The 16,665-nt window shown below is 48.9% G+C and overlaps 1 protein-coding gene across 4 annotated transcripts in view; it reads left to right on the top strand.

Moving 5' to 3' along the window:
- Gas7 (growth arrest specific 7) overlaps positions 1–16,665 on the top strand; it is a 227,429-nt gene that overhangs the window by 94,925 nt on the left and 115,839 nt on the right. The window contains exon 1 of one of the 4 annotated variants that reach the window (XM_076869708.1): positions 13,908–14,020. The exons of the other annotated variants lie outside the window; for them this stretch is intronic. The gene's annotated coding sequence lies outside the window, so the exon portion shown is untranslated. Of the gene's footprint in view, positions 1–13,907; positions 14,021–16,665 lie in introns of those variants that run through there. 4 annotated transcript variants of the gene reach the window in all.

Raw genomic sequence — 16,665 nt, 5'->3', positions numbered from 1 at the left:
AGGAGAGAAAGCGTGTTCTTAGGGTGACCTTTCAGTAGCACTCGTCCGAGGACACCTACAGGCTCTCAGTACCCTGGTTTTTCCCTCACGTTGCACACATCCACCACATAGCAGCATGATTACATGTTTACTATCTTTCTCTTACCGCAAGCAAACTCTTCCTGGGAAAGGGCTGGGTCATTTATTGTATATTCTTAATGCCTGACACATCACAGGTGCTCAGTACATTTTTTAATAGCGTGATAAGTAAACAAATAAACCATCTGATAAGCAAATAATTCTCGACATGTTATTCTGCCAGGCTTGACGGCTACAGGGAAGCCGTTGATCAGTGAATTAGGGAATGGAGGAAATAGTGCCGACTTAAATTTTACTGGATAAAAAGTCATTGTGTAAGATGCCTCCACCAGAACTGCCTCTGAGTCCCTGAACTGTCTGAATTGTCATTATATACTTGATCAGTGCCTGGCAATACCTAGAGACTCCCTTGCATCCCAAATAGCCTGTATGCTTGAAATTAGTGCTTCTCAAAGATGAGTGTGTGCACGATTCACCTGGGGCTCTTGTTAGAATGCACAGTCTGATGGAGGAGGAGTCTGGATGCTGTGTTCATAAATAAGCTCAGTGTGTGCCATTCTGTAGACCATGCTTTATATAGGAAGCCAATGCAAATGGCTGTGCTGAGATTCTCCCTAGGTGCTCAGAGATGACAGAATGGAGAATGAGCCCAAATCATACCTGTTCCAGGATTGTTAGGATCCAACCCTACACTGTCCCCTTGACCTCAAATGGTGAATCGTGGAACATGCTGTCTGTAGCTCTGCCCCCAACCCCTGGGGTGGAATTAGCTCACAGGAGGTTCCTGCATACTGATCACACTCTCCCTCCTTTTCCTGTTCCTCAGGCTGAGCCACGTAGCCTGTTGGGACATGTGGCATCCTGGGAAGCCCTCGTCTCTGCGATTCTCATGTCACTTGTCACTATTCTCCAACTCCATCACACTTTATCTTTGCCATCATTGGCTTATTCCAGCTAGCCTTTACCTTGATGTCACTCTGGTCCCCCCAGGTAAGAGGGCCATCTTTCCCATTGGCATGAACTGCCTGCCCTGGGTGAGACAGAGGCAGCCTGTACATTTGGAATGATGACATGAGCCAGAGAATGATGACACTCTCTTTCTTACCTCTTCTCAGTTCCGGTCTTTACAGAAATGGCACAAAACCAGTGGGAATTCTCCCAGTGGCAGATAAGCCACTAAATGCACCAGTCCTGGGGCCAGATAGTCCACATGGGGCAGCCCTTCCCTGAACCCAGCTCCCCAAGCTTCTGTCCTTGCTCTCTCCACTGTCACGTCGTGTCTAGGAAATGGTGCTGGCAAGTGGTCCCTTCTGCTCTTTACCTTGCATCAGTATCGACTCCTGCAAAGTGGGGAAGGTTTGCGGATGGGAAGATCATTCTTTCAGGAAATGATGGAACCAAGGGTTTCTAAGGCTATGGTTTGGTGGCAGTTTTACAGAAACTATATTTAAACCGGAGGCATCTTGGACACAGCAGTTGAAACCTGAAACATGAAGGTCACTCAGTGTTCTTAGTCAGGGGAAGCCTGTCCTCGATTCTCCTCCATGGGTACTCACAGGCATGGGAAGCTTTGACCTTTACACATCCTTGGGAGAAGGAGTGGGCGTGGGTCAGGGACACCGAGCCAGTTCTGCATTCCCTCTAGCACAGATGCTGTGGAATGGGTGATAGTTAAAGCATGGAATTCTGGCAGGGATCTTGTGCTGGCTTTATGTTGTGGAGTCCCAGCCTTTCCTAATTCCTGAACCTCAATTGCACAAGCTGTGGGCTGGGTAGTACCTGAACCAGGCAGGTGACAGAGCCAGGTGTAGCAGGAGTCTCCTGGCAAGCAGACATGAGAGCTGCCCTATTGGTGAATTACCTTGCAAGATTTAAAAGCAGCTGGTCTCCATTGCTCCCCAAGACCCAGGCTTAGATTGAGTATTCCTGAGCGGTTCGCATGGGCAGCCAGGGTAGCAAACCAGCCTAGTGAAGGGAGAAGAAGGCTCATCCCGAGCCTGTAGCAACGTCACTATGGTCTTCCCGATTTTCAAGAGATGATTGAAATCTTTACGTTTTTCCAGGGAACTTTTCTGGTTTTTTTGAATGCTGGAAACTAAATCAGATATTTTTCTAAAGTTCTGCAGGCCAAGCAAAGCAGGAGAGCTAGATTCAGCCCACGGTTTCGTTCGCAGGCTCTGGTCCACAGGGCAAGCCCTCGCCTGTCTGGCACTGACTTCAGCTGGACTGGTTTGCATGTTGCTGGTCATTCTCCACAACACCTGTGTGCCTGCACCACCTCCACCACCTCCACCCCATTTCCTGTTCTGGGTCCCAGACTCAGAGCCCAGCTCTGAAAAACAGTGTTTACTGGGGAATCCACATTGTCCCACAACAAACCTGTGTGATGTGTCTTATTTCTGGACTTATTTCTGAGACGTGGGAATTCACTTGCCCAAGGAGGTGGTAGAGCCAGGACTCCAGGCCAGGTCTATTTGCTTCATAAACTCTGGGTCATGTCAATAGCTTGTGCTGCTTGGAGTTCTTCAGTGACCCCTGACTTGGTAACTGGGAATGTCCCATGAGAGGGTTCAAGTAGGACCCTTTAACCTGGTTAAGTGATTTCTTAAAGACTGAACTGGCAGGTGTTCCTAAGGCCAGGCCAGAGCTTGGTGTGGGGTCAGGAGGGGGAAATGGAATCTAAGATTTAGACTCTGATTTTTACAGAAATGAAAGCGGAAAATAGGAATGAAGACAGAACACGAAGCCAGGCTGGGAGCAATTGGGAGGCTGGGGTATCATTGTCCCTGGTTGGTGGTGGGTGGTGGCATGACGCCTGGGGTTTAGTGGCCTCCAAAGCTGGAGAACAAAGAAGAGTGAAGGGGGCGGGGGAGGAACAAGAGCAAGCCTCTCAGGACTGAGGGTGGAGGAGTGGGGTGCCCCGGAAGCCAAGAGGCCCTGGTGGGACTAGGGAGACACCAAATAGGGTGAACAGTGCCTGTGGGATCCATGGCGTTTCCCCAGGTCCTTGCAGGATGGATTTAGATGGTTTATGGGCAAGATGTTCAGTACCAGTGAGTCACATCAAGGGAAGCTATTCCTGTTTTATTCCTCTCTCTAGGCTTATGATAATGAGGGAGAGAAAGTTCCAGGTGGTGCAGGGTAAGAGAAAGCCTTAGCAGGAAACAATATCCAGCTGGAATTGAATATCCTTGCTTGGTTTTCATTGTGATGATTTTTGAGAGCTACTGTTGATTTCTGTTTTTCCATTGGAGAGGAATATAAATTTTTCCGTTCAATCATTTTTTAAAGGAAAATACAGACACAAACTAAAAAACACGAGTAAGCAAAAAACAGTAGTATGAGATTATACTGAAAATTATATGCGGCGGGGGGAGGGGGGGTGGTCAGTGAAAGATCACTTCCCAAGAGGTCAGGGATGTGGGGGTTAAGGTTTCCTGGCTGGAGAGCCAATTGGACCAGGGTTCAAACCCATTAATAGCATGACCTTTGGGCAAGTCATTTCAAGTCTTCAAGCTGTGGCTGACTCTGTCGTAAAACATTAATATGAATATGTGAGCTGCTTAAGTGTCAAATGCTTGGCCCAGCGCCTGGGACAGAGTCACCGTCAGAGGCACTGGTGACTATATTCAGCGTTCATCGACGTGCAATACCAGACTCAGAAGCTGGTGTTCATGGACTCACACATGCTTGGCCACAGGCTGGATTTGGTGTCAAGGATTCTGGCACTGGAGGGGCCACCCAGCCGGGGAGATCCCTTCTGCAGAACATTCTATAGCCAGGGTACAGAAAGAGCTGACATGGCCGGCTGGACGCTGCTCTCCTTAGAAGGGCTTCCTTGCGGGGTTGCCCCCACCCCCAGCTGGTGTCTTGGAAGCTGATTCTAGGAAGAATTCTCACTCTTCCCTAAATGACAAGGGTGGCTCTTCTCTGACCTGTTCGTGTACCTAATATGGTGTATGCTGAATACTTGCTTTTCTTCTGGAAACCTGCAACTTGGGTCCATGCTGGGCAGGAGAAGCCTGCGACCAGCCCTCAATAAAGACCATGGACACAGAGTCTCTTGTGAGTTTCCCTAGCAGGTGACATGTCACCACTCACTGCTGGAGACATTAAGCAAGGCGGGCCCATGTCACTGCACTGGGAGAGGACTTGGCTAGGTGAGGATTCCTTGCTTACTCAGGACCCCTCCCCCAGGCTCCATGTCCCTTCACTGATTTTGCTTCATAACCTCTTGCTGAAATAAATCCTAACCTGAAGAACAAATATAACGCTGAATTCTGTGAGTTCTTCTAGCCTGTCATCAAATTATAGACTGTGGTCTCAGGGACCCTCACCATAGTTTTCTCTATCTTCAGATCAGGGAAGAAGATCGGGGCTCCATCCAGATATAGATCTCCTAATAGAGTTGGAGGAAAAGGAAATTATGGGGTTGATATTGCTCCTAGAAAGAGCCTTCCTGTCGAGAGCATGTGGGGGCTACCTTTTTTTTGGGGGGGGGTGCTGGTGTGATGTCACTGTACTTCTTACAAAGCAGCTTTTAAAGGTTTTGGAGAAAGTTGGACACAGTGGCATATACCTGTAATTCCAGTGACTTAGGAGGCTGAGAATGTCCCATAGAAAGTTTGTAAGTTTGAGGCCAGCCTCAGCAACTTAATGAGACCCTGTCTCAAAATAAAAGGGGGTATAACTCAGTGGTAAAATGCTCCTGGGTTCAATCCCCAGTACTGAGAGTGGGGAAGATTTAAGAAGAAGTGTTGGGTTGTTGTGTTGTTCATTGGAAGGTTTAAATCTGTCATTCATGCTAAATCTCTAAAGGACAGAGCACAACGAATTATTTGTTTTTGCAAGTGACCAGAATAAGGACCCTTGGTTTGGCACCGATAATATCAGAGGCGCCACATCCCGGTTCTTTACAACATGTAACAATGGCCACGCCTTGGTGGTTGGTGTCAAAATTAAGGAATGTGGACATCAGCTTTCCTCCAAGGGATCTGACTCAGTTAAGGAACCCGCTTGTCCCTTGATCTCTGCTCAGACTTCTAGGAGATGGTTTGTGATCTCGGACCATGTGCATCGTGAGCCAGAGCCAGCAGGGTACCCTGACCATCCAGGTGTCTGTATTTTCAAAGGACTGTCTTGCTCCAGGGGCAATCCTAGAAGATATTCCTGGCTGAAGGCTGGGGGTGTGTGGTGTGTAGGGGGTCATCAGGGAGATATTCAGACATTAGTACCATTGACCTTCTGCTTAGACCCTCCTCTAGCCAGTGGGAGGGGATGGGAGTGAGGTAAGCTCAGAGAGGTGGGGCACTTGCTCATCTGCCCACAGGAGTGAAGGAGGTTGGAATGAAATGGGAGTTAGAGGAAACTCCGCTGACCTGGGCTGGGGGCTTGGTCCCACCCCACCCCATTATAGCATCTTGTTCAGGATGGAAATAGAATGGGGGTGGGGGCGAAGGAAGCCAGCAAGGTCCAGCAGATTAAAAATGCTTTATGTATATTAACTTATTTAATCCTGGCCAGAGGTATTAATAATAATGTTGTTATTCATTGCAGAGACAGTCATGGAAATTGTCCAAAAAGATCAAGTGGCTTGCCCAGGGAGAGCCTGCATTTGAACCCAGGGGGTCTGGCTCCCAAGTTCATCATCTTCACCACTACATGGTGAGGTCTTGGTGACTATAAGTGGTCCCTTCCAAAATTCAGTGAGCCTGACAACCAATCAAAGTTGATTGTGGCCGCCACGGTGTCATGAAACTAACAGTGACATCTCACGCTTTATGTACTAGTTATATGTTTGCTTGTTTTCCTATCAGAAAAAATTAATAGGATGCTATTTAAAACATGAATCTCAGCCCACTTGCATCATCTTGGATGCCACCTAAAGACTCACCTTGGTGCCACGAGGATGATGGGAACCTCAATCCTTTAGGGAATCCCTCTTTATTGCTTTGCTTGCTGAGCCTGGGCTGCAGATCACAGGGGAGGCCTGGGAGTCTGGTTTTGGTCACCGCCTTTCCCCCAGAGCCATTTCTGCTCTGCAGTGTGCGTGTCCTGACAAAGCACTTCCACGTGGCACGCACAGCCTTCGGGTTGTGGTCAGAGCTGAGCATGTTCACAGTGGCACGTCTCATCTACAGCTGCAGAGAGGGAGGATGGGCTGACGTGGCTTGATAGGGGGGGCAGCTGATAAGGGCTTGTTCGTGTCCTAATCTCCAGAACTGGGAAATAGTCTGTATTTGGAAAGGGGGGGGGGGTCTTTGCAGATGTAAGGAAGTTGCCGATATTGAGGAGACTGTCCTGGATTATCTGGGTAAAGCCCCAAATGCAAAGGCCAGTGTCCCAGTGATAGGGAGGTCCAGGGAGATTGGACTCCACGTGGATGAACGAGGAGGAGGAGGAGCAGCACCAGGAAGGCAGAGTGGAGTAATATGCACTCACAAGCCCAGGAATGCCAGCCAGCCACCCAGAGCAGGGAGAGGCAAGGAATGAAGTCTCCACTAGAACCTCTAGAGGGAGTGTGGCCCCTCTGATGTTGATTTCAGACATCCGGCCTTCAGAACTGTGACAGAATACAGTTTTGCCAAGCTTGTGGTGATTTGATATGGCTGCCAGAGGAGCGATTTAGAAATGCCTATACATCCTTGGGGAATGATCTTGCCCACAAATGCAGGCTGAAGAAAGGAGCTGGATCTCTAGATCCTCCCCGCTTTGTCTGTGTTCTTTTAGCTTCGAGTGTCACTATCCCTATAATACCTTGACCCTCCCCAAGGGAACGTTAGCCAAGGTTCTGTTAGATATTATGGAAATAGCGTTCACATGGGCTTCAAAATAAAGTGGAGTTTTATGGATTGGTAAAACTGAAACATTCCTAGGCCTCTCCGCTGCAGGCTTGGGTTGATCAAGGGGCTTAGTCCATGTCAACACAGTCCGTTCTCTCTCTGCCCCTGCTTCTCTCTCTTCCTCACCACCCCCATTTTCTTCTGTGTTGGTTCCATTCTTTATGAGGTTCCCCAGGAGAGGTGCAGGTGACCATTAGCACCTTCAGGCTGGCATTCTATCCTCATCCTACCTCTTTTCCCTAATAATGCCAACAAGAGTCCAGGGATTCAGCCCCAGATGACTGACTTGGGCCATCTGCCTATCCTGGCCCACTCTGGCCGGGGGGATTGCATGCTACCTGTTGCTTCTGGCAATCTGATGATGGCGAGGACTGAAGAGATGCCCGCCCGGGATGCCCACCGTGGTTTCTGGACCACCAGATTTTACCCAGGATATGTTTGGAAATGCCAGATTAACCTCTGACTCAGGGACGCCTACATGTCAGTCAGGGGGCCCAGGAAGAGGAAGAAACTGATCCAAGAGGGCCCCAGAAGGCAGGGGATGGAGGAATAGGGCTGAGAAGCTACCGTAGCAGCTGTTGCTGCTGCCGCTGGGATCTTACATTTGAAAATCCCATACTCAAAGCGTCTTTTAATTTCTTTTGGCATTTACATGACTTATGTCCCATCTAGGCAGGGCTGCTTTGGGAAATGGGAAAGGGAAGTGGGGTCAAGCAGTCCTCTACAATGGGGCTCTTTTTGGCAACTGTCTTCGGGGGGTGCGGGGTGACTCACTGGAGGCATTGAGGCAACAAAGGAACTGCTGTGACTGGATGCGGGGGTGGGGGGGTGGGGAATGCTTCCTTTGCCCCCCTTCACGGCCCCTTGCAAGTGAGAGCCCTGGGCCTGGAGTCCTGAAGGAGGTCCTTGGTCAGGGAGGGTGACAAGCTGTTGAACGGTGCTGGATGGTGGTCAGGAAGCTGCTGTGGTGAACACGTAAGAGAAGTGACAAAGGGTCCCAGGGCTGGGACTTCGAGGTTCAGCCTCAGTGTCGTGTCTTGTTAGCAGCATGACCTGGGGCAAGGTCCTCAGCCGGACAAAGCCTCAAGACCACCTGGTCTAATGCCAGGGCTGCCCTCCCTAGTTTTAGGTGTGTACACAGTCCCAAGGTAAGTGACAGACCATCAGCCACAGTTTCACCCTCTGTAAAACAGGATCTGCACAGTTGCAGGTTACCTGTCTCAGACATTGATGTGGATATCAAATGAGATGATGTAGGTTGATGTTTAAAGGCTTGATAATCATCCCTGAGTTGCACTGAAACTGCCTGTGGGCAAAGCCCCTCGGTCCTACTTTCCTCTGAGGGATCAGGCTCCAGAAGGGTGTCCTACACATACTTGTGGGCATGCAGCAAGTATTTGATGGATAAATGAACAAATGCCCAGTGTCCCCAGAGTGGATGTGTTGGCCCAGGCTGTCTCGGACATTGTGTCAGGACTGCCTAGATCCAGTCCTCTGTGCTTTGGAGCCGACTTGGTGGCTTTAGCAGAAATGCTGATGGCAGCAGTTAAATGAGTGCTTCGCTGTGCCAAATGGAGAGAGTGGGATTGCAGGGGCCATCCTGGGGTGTAGGGCGTGGGACACCCAATGTGTTACCGGGCCCCCGCCCATCATTTTATGGGGGTGAGAAGAAGCAGGCATTCCTTTCGTGGGAATGAGAAGGAACAGCCCTGCCTGGCTGTTCTTTAGGGGAAACCCCACGAAACCTACCCTAGTCACCCTTCTACGGCACCTTCTTGACCCACTGTGGGAAACCCAGCCAGCAACCGGGTTTGCTCTAGAGAAAAACAAACCTGATTCCAGCTTGGCCAATTAGTGCATCCAGTCGTGTTGGCCAGAGTGGGCCAGGATGTGCACATGACCCAATTCAGTCATCTGGGGCTGAATCACTGGACTCTTGTTGGAATTATTAGGGAAAAGAGGTATAATAATGATAGACTTTTCTTTTGTCTTTTAATTGTAAAAAAAAAATGTATAAAAATAAATGAAGTGGGCTGAGGTTGTAGCAGGGTGCTTGCCAAGCATGTGTGAGGCACTGGGTTTGATTCTCAGCACCGCATATAAAAGAATAAAACAAAGGTCCATCGGCAACTTAAAAAAAAAACATATGCTATATTGCAATGTAATTGTGAATAATGAAAACAGTCAAATTGCTTCTTCATCATAAAGATTTGACCTGTACTGCTTTTATCCATATGAATAAAGACCATGTGGGTCTCTTTATAAGACTTCACAATTCCTCAAAAACTTTTTAAAATTAATTTTGTGGGTCTGTCCTTTCTTTGTAAACCTCTCCCTCTGTGTCTGCACAGGGGAACAGGATCTCCTGAGCTGCTCATTATATACTATAGGCCTCACCCAGAGAGTAGAGGAGTCCCCTGGTTGCCCACAGCATCCTGGGTGCCAGAGGGCATTTTTGGAGGGGACAGATCTGCAGGGTCATTAGGAATTAGCATCAGCTTACTGGTAGCTCAGCACTTCTGCAGAAGAGAAGAAAAGAAGAGAGGGGATGGGTCATGGGCAGCTCCAGCCAGCTAATATCAGGGATTTCAGTGACCACAAAGCAACCCACCAGCAAAGCAGAATTAGCTATGCTATTTGAAGTTATTCATGTAGAGAGATTTAAATGATTCATGCCCACCGCCTCCCTGTGGCCCCTATAGGCAAGATACATTTCACACATTTTTCAAGTTTTAGATTGTCAGTGTTAGTCTGCACCGTGGCCTCTCAGCCTGGCCACTGTTGACACTTTGGGCTGGATCATTCTTGGCTGTTGGGTGAGTGACCCTGTACATGGCAGGATGTTGAGCAACACCCCTGTCCTCTGCTTACTAGATGTCCGTAGCCTCCTGTGGGAGGTACCATAATAACTGCCCCCTCCAAAAGATGTCCATGTCCGAATCCTTGGAAGCTGGGTATGTAGGTGTGTTGTCCGGTTGTATGCCAAGGAAAGTTTAAGTTGCAGATGGAGTTAAGGCTGCAAATCAGCTGACCTTGAGAGATGGAGAAATTATCCTAAATCATCTGGATGGCCTTTATAAGTGGAAGACAGAGATGGAAGTAGGAGAACATAGAGATGTCAGTGTAAAGGGGACCTCACCTGCCATTGTTGGCCTCAAAGACAGAGGAAGTGGCCTTGGGCCAAGGAGTGGGGCAATCTCTAGAATCTGGAAAAGACCTGGGAACAGATTCTTCCCCCATAACTGCCAGCAGGAACGTAGCCCTGCCAACACCTTTATTTTCGCCCAGAGAGACCCACTTGTGAACCACAGAAAACTCGGGATAAATACATGTTGTTGTCCTAAGACACTAAGTTTGTTCCAGCAGCTGTAGGGAACTGGTCCAGTCTCTCCCACCCTTCTTGTGACAACTAGTAAACATTTCCAAATGTTGCTAAACATGTCCTGGGAGGCAGAATCACCCTTGGTTCAGAAATACTGGCTACCCAGAGCGCCATATTGTTTCCCTAGAAACAGAGGAGTTTCCTGTGTGTGTGGCGATGAGAACCCAGCTCAGCTTGCTCTGAGAGGAAGGAACCTGTGGTGGGAAGGAGGGTGGATCCGTGGTGGGAAGGAGGGTGAGTGCCATGGCTCTTTCTCTGCCCCAGTCCCCCCGAGAGCCAGCTGTCTCTATCATTAACAATACAGTATTCCTGTCGGTGCTTGTACATCTTTGGATGAAAGTAGAAAAGAAGCCAAACTATCTTCAACTGCACCATAAAAGACAATATAAAAAAACTCCATAAAACACTAAAATGTCAGCCACAGCAGGATTGCTAGTTGAGACCTTGGAAAAGGAGGACAGACAACAGGCCAGGTGCCCCGGGCACTGTTTGTGGGAGTTATGGGAGCAGAAGAGAGGCCAGGGGAGCCCAACCCGAGCTGGGGGGCCACCAGGCCTGGGCTTTGTGCCAAATACACAGCTCCCTAGTTTCTGGAGCCCAACCCTGATGCTGTAATTCTGTTTATTTTGCTGAATGTGAAATCCATCTGGTTTTGATTTCTTCCTTGTAATCCGTCATCTCTGTGTGGCTTCGGAGCCAGCCACCATGCAAAGTGTCTTTGAAGTTGTTGTTTGGGGGAAGGTAGGAAGTGGTGCTCTTCCAGGGTTCAGGGGACAGCCATGAGGTTCACATTTGATTTGAGAACTGTCCCAGAAGTTGAGAGAGGGAAGTGGACTGGCCCAGCGGATTCTGGTCCTGGTGTACAAGACCAGGCTGGGTCAGATAGGAGACGAGTTTGCAGAATCCATGGTAGATTTGCACAGCCAAAGGTCCCCCATGGGTCCTCAGCTTGGGGGACAGGTACTCTTAGTTCTAGGTGTCTCGGGGCAGTCAGATGGAACTGTGACTTTTGGTTTTCTCCCTGCCTGTCGTGTTTGGGGCAGACTAAATGCAGGGGTGGGGGCAGAGGAAGAGTTTGTGAGCAAGTAGGATATGGAGAAAGATCCAGTTTTTTGACATTAATGGGACATGGGCCAGATTATTCCATGATGGGCTAGTCTAATTGGCATATTCATGCCAGGGGTTCCCAAAGCTTAGCCTGCATTTGAATTGCTCTCCTGGAAGGCTTGTGCAAACCCAGACTGTTGGGCTCTCCCTGCAGAATTTCTGGCTCCTAGTGGGGCCCCAGAGTCTCTACTCCCTAACAGATTCCCAGATGATCCCACAGTGATGCTCTGAGGACCACCCTTTGAGATCCACTGTTCCAGAAGAATACAAGGACCTTTATAATTGAAAATGATACTAACAGCAAATAGTTCTCAGGACTTGGCTGTTTTTGTATGAGAACCCCTGCTTTGAACTGATTCTTGTGAGTATCATCCTCTGTGGTTATTTTATTTATTTTTTCCCTCCAAAGTGAAAGTAACATTTCTTTTTTTTCAGTTGTCATACAGTAAAGTTGACATTTTGGGGCATACCGTTCTATGAATTTTAGCACCTATAGAGATTCGTGTAGATACCCCCGCAGCCCGTTGCAGAAGTTCCATCACCCCAAAATTCCCTTATGTTATTGCTTTGCATTCACTCCATTCCCTGCCTGAACCTCTGATGCATAAGCTCTGGTTTTATCTTATACATGGAATCATACAGCATGTAACTTTTAGAGGCTGGCTTCTCACTACGTTGTACCTTGGAGGTGGATTCAAGTGGTGGCCTGTGTCAGTAGTTTGTTCAGTATTGCAAGTGAGTGTTCCATTGGATGGGTATTCCACGGTGGGCTCGTTATGCCCTGTTGGTCATCTTTGGATCGTTTCTGGTTGGCGGTATTATGACCAGAGCTGCTGCATTGATCCGTTTTCCATAACTAGAACAAATGCCTGAGGAGACAGGAAAGCTTTATTTTGGTTCACAGATTTGGAGGTTTCAGTCATGGTGGGTTGGGCTGTTGCTTTTGGTTATGTGGTGAGTTAGCACAGCACGGCCGGAGGTCAGTGGTGGAGCAAACCTCAAGATTGGTGTGCAAGAAATAGAGGAAGAGGAGAGGCACTGGGGTCCCACCATCTCTTCAAGGGCACACCCCCGTGACCAGAGGACCTCCCACTAGACCCCACCTCTTAATGTTTCCAACTACCTCTCAGTAGCACCGTGGGATAGAGACCGAGCCCCTAAAACATGGATCTTTGAGGGACATGTAAAATCCTAACTATAGCCAGGCTTGGTGGTGCATGCCTGTAATCCCAGTGACTTGGGAGTCTGAGGCAGGAGGATCTCAAGTTTGAGGCCAACCTCAGCAACTTAACAAGGCCCTGCCTGAAAATAATAAATAAATAAACAAATAAATAGGACTTGGGGTATAGCTGAGAGGTAAAGCACCCCTGAGTTTAAGCCCCAGTATCAAATAAATAAATACACTAGCAGCTACTCTGAAGATTCATGTGTAAGACTTTCCGTGGACATATGTTGCCATTTCTTTGGGTCAATACCTAGGAGTGGGATTCCGGTCCTATGGTGTGTGTTGGGTACGATGGGGGAGTCGCCACACTGCTCTCCGGAGTGGCTGGGCTGTTTTGCTTTCCTTCCCATAATGTGCGAGAGTTTCGGTTGCTCTAGATCCTTGCTGGCACTTGGTATTGACGGCCTTTTTGTGTGGAAGTCAATCTAGATCACACATGATTTCCAAATCTGCACATGAGTAAGGCTCAGAGAGGTATCCAAGACTCTTGGTGGCTCCTTGAAGACTAGGACCCTTTTGACATTTTTGTACTGAACAAAAGCAACAGTCATTCCACACGCTGGGTCTAGGAACAGTAGCTTCTGTGCTGTACTGGGATGGGGTGCGGGGGATTCAGCAATGTCCAAGAGGATCCTAAGAAAAAAAGAAGTGACCGAGGAAAAGATGAGCTTTCTACTGTCATATAGGTGCAAGTTCCCAGACTGCTTCTCCCCACCACCACCCCTACTAATTTTAAGTCTAAGCCTCAGAGAGGTTAATTAGCATGCTAAATGTTACTCAGCTGACCTGTGGCCGCTTGACTCTTCGCTTAGGGCAGGCAGGGACAGTCCACCTTTGTTTCCAAAAGCATTCTTACTAATGTCACCAGGGCCACACACTGCCCTGCTGTGGTGCTTGAAGAGTAGAACTTTTGCAAATGGCTATACCTGGTCAGGATCAACACATTTCTTTAATTGTCTTGGCCTCGGGTCCACCCCAGGCAGGAGCTGGCTTTAGGAAGGAGCTTGTTCAGGGGACGACGTCCGCAGCTGGAACCGGAGCCGGTGACTTAATGGGGAGGAGGCGATTCATCAGGACCAAGTACTCCTCTGGAGGAGGCCCTCCCACCCACCCTCAGGGGAAGGGGCCCAGCTGTCCTGGAAGGCTGTGGACATGCTTTTCCAATTGCAGAATACTTCTCTTTCATTTTGAATATCATTTGTTTGGTTGCCACGGCAACGTCAAGTCTCTATTTTCATGCTAACCTGCGTGGTTGCAACTTTCTATATATAAATGCTGCTTTGCACAGTGAATTAGCCGATGCCACTGGGAAGCAGGGGATGTGGAGACAGTGGCAGAAAATGACCAGCGTGTCAGATTTGCATAAGGACGGACGGCGGGGCTGAGGTGAGTGAGAGCCCGGGACGGGGCTGGTTATCTTTGGTACAGATGCTCAAAGCTAATTGGAGTGGGTTGAGCACAAAAGTGACCAGCCACTCCTGCGGATGGAGAAGTCTTCCTGGGCTAGGGTTTGGCTCTGCTTTGGAGGGACTCAGGTGACTCTTCTGTTTCCTCTATGCATGTCCCCTCCATGCCTGCAGAGAGTCTGTGTTGCATGGGGGACCCAGGTCTCTGCAAAGAAGAGAAAGCCAGTTGAGCAGAGATGGTGTCTCAGATGGGTTCTGTGAGTTGCTCCTGGTTGCCTTGGACTTAACCTCTGTTTATTGTTCCAGATCTTGACTTCTTTGATTTTGCTTCTTTTTTTTTTTTTTTTTTTTTTTAATTCCCTAGTATGACCAGTCTTTGTAGGGACCAAATGGCTCCAAAGGGTCTGGTCGAGTTCTCAGAAGAAACCTGAAAAAGTCTTTGGAAATCAGTAGGTGCAGCTGTCTCAGGCTCTCGGAGAGGCAGAAGCCCAGAGAGGTGACATACTCTGCCAGATGTCACCCAGCCAGTCAGGGAGACGGAGGGGCTGGGAACCAGGAGGTCCACACAATCTTCTGGCTCACTCGCAGGTGTCATATTTGTGCCCATTCTGCCGTGGGGTCAGGGGAGCGGGCAGGTTACACCTCAGTTAAAGGAGATGCAAACAGGAAGTGCATTGGGAGAGGTTCCTCTCTGGTGTCGCTAGTTGGGGAAGCGTAATGAACACGAGATTATGTAACGAGACCCAGAAGCCTTCTAGAAAAAGCATGGAAGTTCAAATCTAGAGAACTTGGATTTGTGTGGATTCGGCCACTTTCCACCTGTGTGAGGATTTCGTCCACTCTTCTGAGGCTTGACTTCCCCACCAAAGCATGGAGTGTGCCTAGCTTCTTCCTCCTGCATTGCTATTGTTCACAACCATTGTGAACCTATCAAGGACAGTGTGTGGGTCACCCTGGGGCATGACGCACTGAGGGCATCATGGTTTGCAAACCACAAAGCATCCCATAAGTGTCAAGCCATCGCTCTGTTGCCCCGCAGCTAGGGGACAGGGTAACACACCATCAGAGGATGCTGAGTGAGCGATCGAGGGTTCTCCTTAGACTGGGTCTCTAGGTGTGGCGTGAAGTGCAGCACAATCATATTGCCATTGGAACATCACGTTTGACCATCCTCTTCTACAACATCAAACATTCAGCTGGTATTTTAAGGGTGTTGGCTCCAAAGGCTTGGACCCTCTTCTGGAAATCAGAAAAGTCGTGATCATAGTCTGAGTGCCTTTGAGTGGTCCCTGGTCCATGAGAGCTGGGAGATTCAGAATTGAAAGAATGCCCTTCCACCTGGGTGAGTCGAGGGAAGTGTAATAAAGGAATCCTTTATAGGACTTTTTAAATGGAGCTAGAGGCAAAGGAGGGATCCTATAAAAGTCCTGCGCCACGAAGTGCATGTATATAGTCAGTGTCAACTAGCATGAAAAACTACGTCCAAGCGCACTCCATGTGGCAAGAATCAGTGTTGGCTACCTGAATCGTTTGCTTTGTGTATATTTTGGGCCTTGAGGTCAAATGTGCTTTTTACCATGAATTGGACTTTCAATAAACAAGATTTTTTTTTTTTTGAGTTGAAAACGGCTGGCCTTGGATGCGCCTACTCTTTCTGGAGACGGCTGTTGATTTCCTTTCCAGGGAAACCTTGGTCCCCATGGAAGGGCGAGTGAGGGTTTTGCAAGAGGCTGGAGAATCAGAGGCAGCATCATTTTTGGCAGCACAAACAGGGACAAGCGGGCCACCTGGGAAGCTAGAGGTTTGGGGACAGGGAGGTGGTAGTCCCTTCTCCCAGAGGCTGGGAACTGTCAGGACAGCAGCCTGTGGGCAGAGTAAGGGGGACGCCTGTGATTCTTGCAGCAACTGCCACATCGTTTTGTGGCCCCAGATCACCTGCTCCTGTGCCCCTCAGTGATTTTTAGCTGTAGATCCCTCATACTTCCTGTGAGGCCCAATCCAGCCCTCCTTGCCACCAGATCTCAGGGTGCTGGCTTCTAGCTGCTCAGTCTTTCTTCCCATGTGAATTTCTGCTCGCCGTGACAACTGTGCCATCTCACCTGCGGATCTGGGGACACGTGTCTCTCCTTCCCCAGGCTGCCTCGCCTGGCTCACTGTCTCCTCAGTCCCAAGCTCCTGCCCCAGGAGAGACTCCCCCACCCCCATCACTTTCTCTGCTTCCTTCCCCCCGATGTTGGTCCAACTCTCTTTCCTTAACCAGTTTCCACTTCCTCACACACCTCCTTCCCTTCTGAACCTTCTCAACAGTGACTGAGGTAGACAGACTTTTCAGGGTCCCTTCTACCCCAGGATTCTTGTCCTGTGCACAGGTAGCATCCAAATGCATCCAAATGCATTTACCAGGTGTGGACAATAAGAGATCTTAGCCAAAAAGCTCAATGGCAGGGGGTAAACTTGCTCATTCATTGATACTCTAGGAGAAGTGGCATTTAATTCTTTAAACTAGAGAATCCCCTCTTCAAATGGTACCCAGCCATTAAATCCAAAGGTCGCATGCAAGTGTCCAGTGGGTAAAATCAAGTGCAGACTGTTTTTTGTTGTTTTAATTTCTGTTTTCTTGACCAT

Source organism: Callospermophilus lateralis, chromosome 11 (genome assembly GCF_048772815.1).
Source record: "Callospermophilus lateralis isolate mCalLat2 chromosome 11, mCalLat2.hap1, whole genome shotgun sequence".
NCBI lineage: Eukaryota > Metazoa > Chordata > Mammalia > Rodentia > Sciuridae > Callospermophilus > Callospermophilus lateralis.
Note: the sequence above shows the minus strand (reverse complement) of the source record. Positions and strands in the feature narration are given on the sequence as shown.